General features: G+C 40.2%; 1 long non-coding RNA gene across 1 annotated transcript; it reads left to right on the top strand.

Moving 5' to 3' along the window:
• Positions 1 to 87: 87 nt before the first annotated feature.
• On the top strand, positions 88 to 6,875 carry LOC135887063 (uncharacterized). The gene is made up of 3 exons (XR_010561802.1): positions 88 to 709; positions 1,006 to 1,088; positions 5,971 to 6,875. It is a non-coding gene; the product is annotated as an uncharacterized LOC135887063 (long non-coding RNA).
• The last annotated feature ends 855 nt before the right edge of the window (positions 6,876 to 7,730 follow it).

Genomic DNA, 7,730 nt, shown 5'->3' with positions numbered 1-7,730 from the left:
CTCTGCCAGTTACCATAGAAAAGGCGCCAGATGCCTAGAGCAGCATCACCGGGACCGGATTTCCGGAAATACCACGGAGACGGCGCTCGGGCCTAGAGAGGCCTCTCCGACCAGGCACCCCTTGCGCATGGACAGCAACGTACAGTGCTCGGCGCCCTCTCAAGGGGTCAGGAGACCGGTGACCTCTGATCTCTGACCTCGTCAGGGCTGTGCACAAAATGAGGCGTGACCTTGTGAACTTTGGCTCCAGTGCGACTCTGCTGGACACCGTGGTATGAACTCTGACCCTGGCTGCCTATCAGGCCTGGGCTCACTTTGACACTCTGCAGGAGAATGATGGCCTTCTGACCTCACCTGCCTAGCCCAGGTGCTGCTAACATGAGGGACAAGGGGTGTCATAGTGATGCCCTGACCTTTGACCCTGTGAAGCTGCCACAGGATCAGAATGTGGTACTGAGGGGTAGAATCAATGGGAAAAGATCTCACTGCTAACATGATTAGGTTCAAACAAATGATAACCTACAAGTTAGCAGCCTTGGTAGACCAACAGGTTCATAGACGGGCCCACTGTGATCATCTAGTTTGTCCTCCTGTATAACACAGACCATAGAACTTCCCCAAAATAATTCCTAGAGCAGTACCTTTTAGAAAAAAACATCCAATCTTGATTTAAAAATTGTCAGTGATGGAGAATCCACCACGATGCTTGGTAAGTTGTCCCACTAGTTAATTGCTCTCACTGATAAAAAGTTATGCTTTATGTTCAATCTTATTTTGTCTAGCTTCAACTTCTAACCATTACAACTTGTTATACCTTTTTCTGCCAGACTGAAGAACCCATTATTAAATATTTGTTCCCCATGTAGGTACTTACAGACTGTGATCAAGTCACCCCTTGACCATCTCTATTAAACTAACTAGATTGAGCTCCTTGACTCTATCACTATTGGGCACATTTTCTAATCCTTTAATCATTCTCAAGGCTTTTTTCTGAACCCTCTCAAGGTTATCAACATCCTTCTTGAACTGTGGGCACCAGAACTGGACCCAGTATTCCAGCAGTGGTCGTACCAGTGCCAAATGCAGAGGTAAAATAACGTCTCTATGCCTACTTGAGATTCCCCTATTTATGCATTCAAGGATCGCGTTAATCCTTTTGACTACTGGGAGCTCATGTTCAGTTGATTATCCACCACAACCCCCAAATTTTTTTTCAGAATCGCTGCTTCCCAAGATAGTCTTCCATCCTCTAAGTATGGCCTACATTCTTTGTTCCTAGGTGTATACATTTACATTTATCTATATTAAGACACATATTTTTTGTTTGTGGCAAGTGATCCAGATTGCTCTGTATCAGCAACCTGTCCTCTTCATTGTTTACCACTTCCCCAATTTTTGTGTCATCTGCCAACTTTTTCAGAGATGATTTTATGTTTTCTTCTAGGTTGCTGATAAAAATGTTAAATAGCATATAGCCACGAACTGATCCCTGTGGGACGATACTAGAAACACAGCTACTTGATGATTCCCCATTTACAATTACATTTTGAAACCTATCATTTAGCCAGTTTTTAATCCATTTAATGTATGTCATATTAATTTTGTATCATTATAGTTTTTTAATCAAAAGGTGATGCAGTACCAAGTCAGGGTGATAATGACAGCAAGTTAGATATAAATACAAGTTAAAAAGGCCAGTACAGTTTTTGTGTGCATTCACAGAGGCATTCTGTCACAAGGCAAACTGGACAAGGCAGCCCCTCTCCTTACTACTGATGGAATACCAGACCTGGATTATTGATTCAGTTCTGGTCACCTTGTTACCAGAGATATACACAAACTGGAGGTTGTTTGAAGAACCGTAACCAAAACGATCAGAGAGCTGGAGGGCTAACAGGAGGCAGATGGGACATGGTGACAAAATAACTGTCTGCAAGATCTGAGGGGAAAAACAATGAGGGAGAGAAATTGTTCCATGTGTTACACTGGATTATAACTAAGATTAATAACATGGAATTAAGAAAGGGAAAATTGAGGCTGAATTTCAGGGAAATCTTCTGTCAATGAGATGTATCAGACTGTGGAACAGTTTCCCAAGGAAATGCGGGAATTTTCCTCACTTTAGACATTTTAAACAATTCTGTTTTCCAGAAATGTTTGCTTATACTTGGGGCTGAATTTCAGCCCGAAGAGCTATGGAGCCATTTGTCTTGGTGCACTACTGCCATGTAGTCACTAGGTGGCAGTTATCTTTTGTTATGTATTTGGCGGTTTGATTTTAGTAAAGCAGGTTTTCCTTAAAGGTGACTGGCAAATACTGTGCATGTGTACATATATATCTATATCATCTAATGATGTAGATATCTTGAGGGACTATAGGTGTAGAATTCCATGCTGATCTGAATGGCCCAAAATAACCAAACTGAGGAGGGGTACTGCACACATTTTAATGTCAAATCTTGATTTTGTGCTGGACTTGTGATCTACAATACTCAGAGCTGTCTTGGATGACATAGTATTCCATCACGCTCTCTACTGACGGCATCCCATCCACCAGTTAATCCTGTTGAGCCAATCTATGTGGGAAGGTAAATGCTATATTTTGGTTTAGAATATTGTTCCCATTATCGTGAAGATCGTAGTCTAACACTCTCCATTCTGGGGTTTGATTCTTGAAGCTTTTTTTTTTATCATCTTCCACATTCCAAAAATTCATTTGGACACTGTGATCAGCCGTGGGTAGTCGCTGCCCTCTATATGATGATTGAGGGGACCTGGCAGCTTCCTCCCACTACCCTTGCTATCCTTAATGTTTGGGTAAATATGGCCTTTAAGAATGTATATTGGATTTACTGTGAAATGTTAAATGGAGATATATAGCAGTTACTTGAAGCTTCCTGGCTTTTCATTATTATTATTTATTGCTGGTAGTGCCCAAGAAGTGGGCAGTACCAGTAGGCACTACCAATAGGAACTTTCTAAACAGAAATAAGTCACAATTCCTGCTCAAGTACCTTCAACTCTAAAGTATGACAAAAGAACAGACAGGGCTGCAACATATATGTAGGTCTAGTTACTGCTTGACTGCACCTTGGACTAGATAGTATATGTCCATTAGATTCCCCATGGGCATCGCAGCAGAAATGGGTCTTCAACAAGGACTTAAATACAAGGAGCCTCATGAGAGAGGGTGTACCAAGCATTCAAGGCAGTATGGAATACTGTATTTTCGTAGGGAAGGTCACTGCACATGTTGATTTACTTTAGATGGGAAATTCCCCAGTTAAGTTAGAATTTGTTTTTCTCTGGTCAGGTGAATGACCTAGTTTTTTCCATGGTTTTTGATTTGTCCTCTTCCTGAATAGTGTGATATTTATTTAAATAATGTATTGAGCTGTCAGGCCAAAAGGAAACCTGGATGCTGTACATAAAAATAATTCAATAATTAAATTATCCTCCCCATCACTATTTGTTCATTTCCTGTGGACCATGAGTAGTTAGTTCATTAGCTAATGCCCAACACTGAGATGGTGGAGACACCTCAGATTCTCTGTGGGACAGGGGAGGGGAAGAATCCCAGGTCTTTGCGGGATGTAAGAGGTAACAAAGGAATTATAGGTCCATGTGAGATGGAGGAGGATGAAGAATAGCCAGGTCTTTGTGGTGTGAGAAGGTACTGAAGAGCGGGGGGAATGTTCCTGGCAATAAGAAGTTAAGTTTCATTCTCTCTGGCAGATTCTCCCATGACGCTTGTTTTTTCCCACTGACCCAGCTGGGAAGTTCCTTGTGTAGTTCTGATGCTTGCCTTTACTTCCCCATTCTGGGTGACATCACTGCAATGATGCAAGCTCAGCTCTTGACAAGTTTCCGCCCTCTGAAGCCAGCTGCTTCCCTCCTCCCTCAAAAGGGCTTGTGCAAGGAAGAGGAAGCTCTTCATGGCTGCACCATTTTCAAAAACCTGGCTCAGTGCCCTCCATATAGCTTGATTCTGATGTAATTTCTAGACCTTACAAAATGAGTGTGGGAAAGTCCCAGATCCTGGCATGGAGGCCCACATAGTTTCTCTGCTGCCTGCATATCACAGAGAATTGCAAGCCATAGCACTGCCTCTTTTAGTACTTTGTACACATTAGTTTCCAGTTTCTAGCTCTGCTGTGAAGTGGGAACTGAAAGTCACCGGCTAGACTTTAACTTCCACTTCCTAGTTTCGTTTCAGTCTTTACAGACTGACTTTCCCTTTGTTTATGCAATTTTTAAGTACAAAATGTAGCACCTATGGTAGTGGTGACTTTAGAAATGTTTGTATAATAATTTCCCATCAATCCACTATAGAAAACCCAGCTAGAACTCTTAGCAACCAGCTCTCTGACTCAACTTATGATCATAGAAACCATGTGATTCTGTCTGACATTTCTGAGAATTACAGAATTTAAATCCCTGATAAATCACAAGACTTCCACTTGCACAGCTACTGGACAATGGTTGAAAGAGCCAACCAAGCAGCAGTCACCTCAGAAGCAGAAGAGTACAGACTCCAGACAGTTGCTCACTCCCATTCTGTGTTGAGAGAATGTAACAGTGAGTTATCCTCCTCACATATTTGGAGAAAATGTCAGGGAACAGATGGGAAAATGTGCACCTAATCTGCCCCCAGGATTTTAAGGAAGGATGAGGAGGACAAGCCCACAGAGAGGACTAATGTGAGCTTCAAAAGCAGAAATTGGGGGGTAATTAACAATACATTTTAAATACTCTTTCTTTCTCTTAGCCCCAGCTAAAGGAGGAGGCAGCTTTCAGGGAATGTGGGTTGGGGGATGAGGCCACATAGAAACACTATCACTTTCTGATGGGAGACAATTATTTTCACCCTTTTAATGGAACAGCTATTTTCTCCTGAATCAGAATCCTTTATTTTCCTAAACACCAGCCAGTTTTATGGTTATACCCCTGGATCATGAAGAGCAGCACCCCCTGGACAAGCAGCTAGTAATAGACCACTAAGGTAATCTTGGCAGGGAAAAAGTAAAGGGTAGATTTTCAAAAAACTCAGTATCCACAACCGAGGCCAGATTTTAAGAAGAGCTCAGCTCCCATTTAGGCACCAAAGCAAGTGGTCAGATTTTCCAAAGAGCTCAGCATGCTGAATGCATGTTAGGTGTGAGGTTTTTTAAAATACTTAGTAATGGGTTCTGACTACTTCAAAATCCAGGCCTATGCTCTTTTAAAAATCTCACCATAGAAACTGTGCTGAGCAAGTCTTGGCTGGAAGTTGTCTTTCCCTGGCCAATCCAGTAGGAACTATGATGGATTTGACTAGAAGTTAGACTTTTTTGGCTTTATGCATGGCCTCCTGAAGATAACAAAGCCTGTGCTTTATATGTGACAAAAGAAAAATGTGGTTTTAGAACTAAAATCTATCTGGAATCATAGTTCCTCCTCCTGGATGTTTTTGTCACAGTTTCACAGTTACAAGTGAATTAACTTTTCGAGATTTTTTTTTTTTTACCCAGTTATGGTTTGATTTTAAGATTTAATGAACAGTGAATTATTATTAAGTAATGGGACTGGAACAGCAGAGGGTGAGCCAAGCTGACTTTTGTGCAGTTTCTTTGAAAACTGTAATCTTACATTGTACAAGGGCTGATGTATACCTAAAAATGTCATAATTCACAAGTCTGATCAAATCACAACATTGAGATGTGACTTTTTATGCCACTTGATGGTAGTGGATTTCAGCAGAGAAAATGTCAGTTATTCATTCTCTCTGCCCATTTTATCCTGTCGCTCTCATTGAGTGTCATGTACATAACATTTCTCCTGCATTGTTCTAGTGAGAGTAAAATATAAACATTTTGAAAGGGGACGTTTGAAGGGCAAAATGAACCAAGCAATGTTGTGTCATGAATTCACAGCATAGTGTTAAGATTTTTAGGGTTGTATTTCCTACCATGCAGTTTCTTTTTGTGACAGTAGAGAGAAAACTTACATCTCCAAAAGAAGAAAGATAATCTACAAAATGTGCTCAGGAAGTCTGTCATGACTGGATTTATGCAAATTTACTCTAAAGGTTGGAAACCACATTAGAGGCAAGTCTCATTTCCCACTATATTTCTGACTGAGCCTGAGCCAAAGATTTTATCAGTTTGGTTACAAAGAGATGAGGCTCTTATTTAAAGGGACCTTGTCAGTTTAAAAAGCATAAACAAATGCCCTTACTTGTGTTACTAATACCTTGAGTTGATTAAAATTGAAATGTTTAAAAGTCTTTGTTTTTACCATCTGTGATGGCTATTTACTCTGTGCACTTGTCTCTGATTAGACACAGAAAACAGACCATGCAGTTTTGCTTTCAGGTTCTCATTCAGGAACACAGTGATGTAATCTCCCAGTTTCCAAAAACAGCAGTGGCAATTTTAAATGTAAACAGAAAACTATTTTCATTTTTTCATCAAATGTAACAAACATTTGTATTCATGTCTGGCTGTGTAAAAGTTACAAAACCTACATTTTGGACCTACATTACTTACTCATGTTCTTTTATGGATTCCACTTATTTATGGCAATATTTGTTGCAGTTTAAATATTAAAAACAAAAGCTACCTAAAACCCCAATTCTGCAATGAGCTCCATGCAAGCAGAACCCTACACTTGCATGAGATTCATAGCAGGATCAGGATCAAATTGCTGCCTGTCCCAGATATTAACAACATTGAAACACTTTTGTTGTTTTTAAATATCTGACATGAAGTCTGGAAATATTCCTTAAAATGCTATTGCATTAATCAAAACAGATATAGATTTTAAATGCCTTACTGTGAAGCTGCCAGGAAAAAAATTAAAACATCTGTTTGCTCCTATCATACATGAGTAACAGATTATTTCCATGTATCAGAGGGGTAGCCGTGTTAGTCTGAATCTGTAAAAAGCAACAGAGGGTCCTGTGGCACCTTTAAGACTAACAGAAGTATTGGAGCATAAGCTTTCGTGGGTGAATGCCCACTTCATCAGACGCAAGGTCTGATGAAGTGGGCATTCACCCACAAAAGCTTATGCTCCAATACTTCTGTTAGTCTTAAAGGTGCCACAGGACCCTCTGTTGCTTTTTACAGATTATTTCCATGTTTATCAAAGATATTGTATCTAGGCACCGTAGTATATAAGCGCAGTGTTAAAATGTCTGTTGTAGTTGCAGTTAGTATTCAGGGGCAAAATAGATTTTCCTGGAAGTTATTTTGCATAAAGATTGCTTGATGATGAAAACTTGCCCTGGAAACATCACCAGCCTTCAGAGCTTAGTCTTAAATGCTGGAGAAAAATTGTCATCATGGTTTGTGTTGTTTTAAATGTTGTTCTGGATTTAGATATTGGCCTGAATCCTGTAATTAAATCCTTGTGGCAGACCCTTATGTTGGAGTGGTGTCTTATTGAAATCAACAGGGCTCCTCATAGGCATAGGGGTCCGAGTGCATTAATCAAATTACAGGATCAGGGCCTCATTCCTGTCATAAAACATGTGCCCTGCTTGTTTCCGTTGAATGACCAACAGAACATTTTTGGTACCCTTAAAATACAACCACCTTTATTTTATTTTAAAATTTCTTCTTTTTTTTTTTTTTTCCAGAAAACTAAAGTGACCAGGCTTTGTTAATTTCATGATGCACTCTTGTTAACATTAATTCCCATTGGCCCCTTTTGCAATAATCTATTATTTGTTAACAGCCAACGGTATG

The sequence above is a fragment of the Emys orbicularis genome, chromosome 12, assembly GCF_028017835.1.
Source record: "Emys orbicularis isolate rEmyOrb1 chromosome 12, rEmyOrb1.hap1, whole genome shotgun sequence".
NCBI lineage: Eukaryota > Metazoa > Chordata > Testudines > Emydidae > Emys > Emys orbicularis.
Note: the sequence above shows the minus strand (reverse complement) of the source record. Positions and strands in the feature narration are given on the sequence as shown.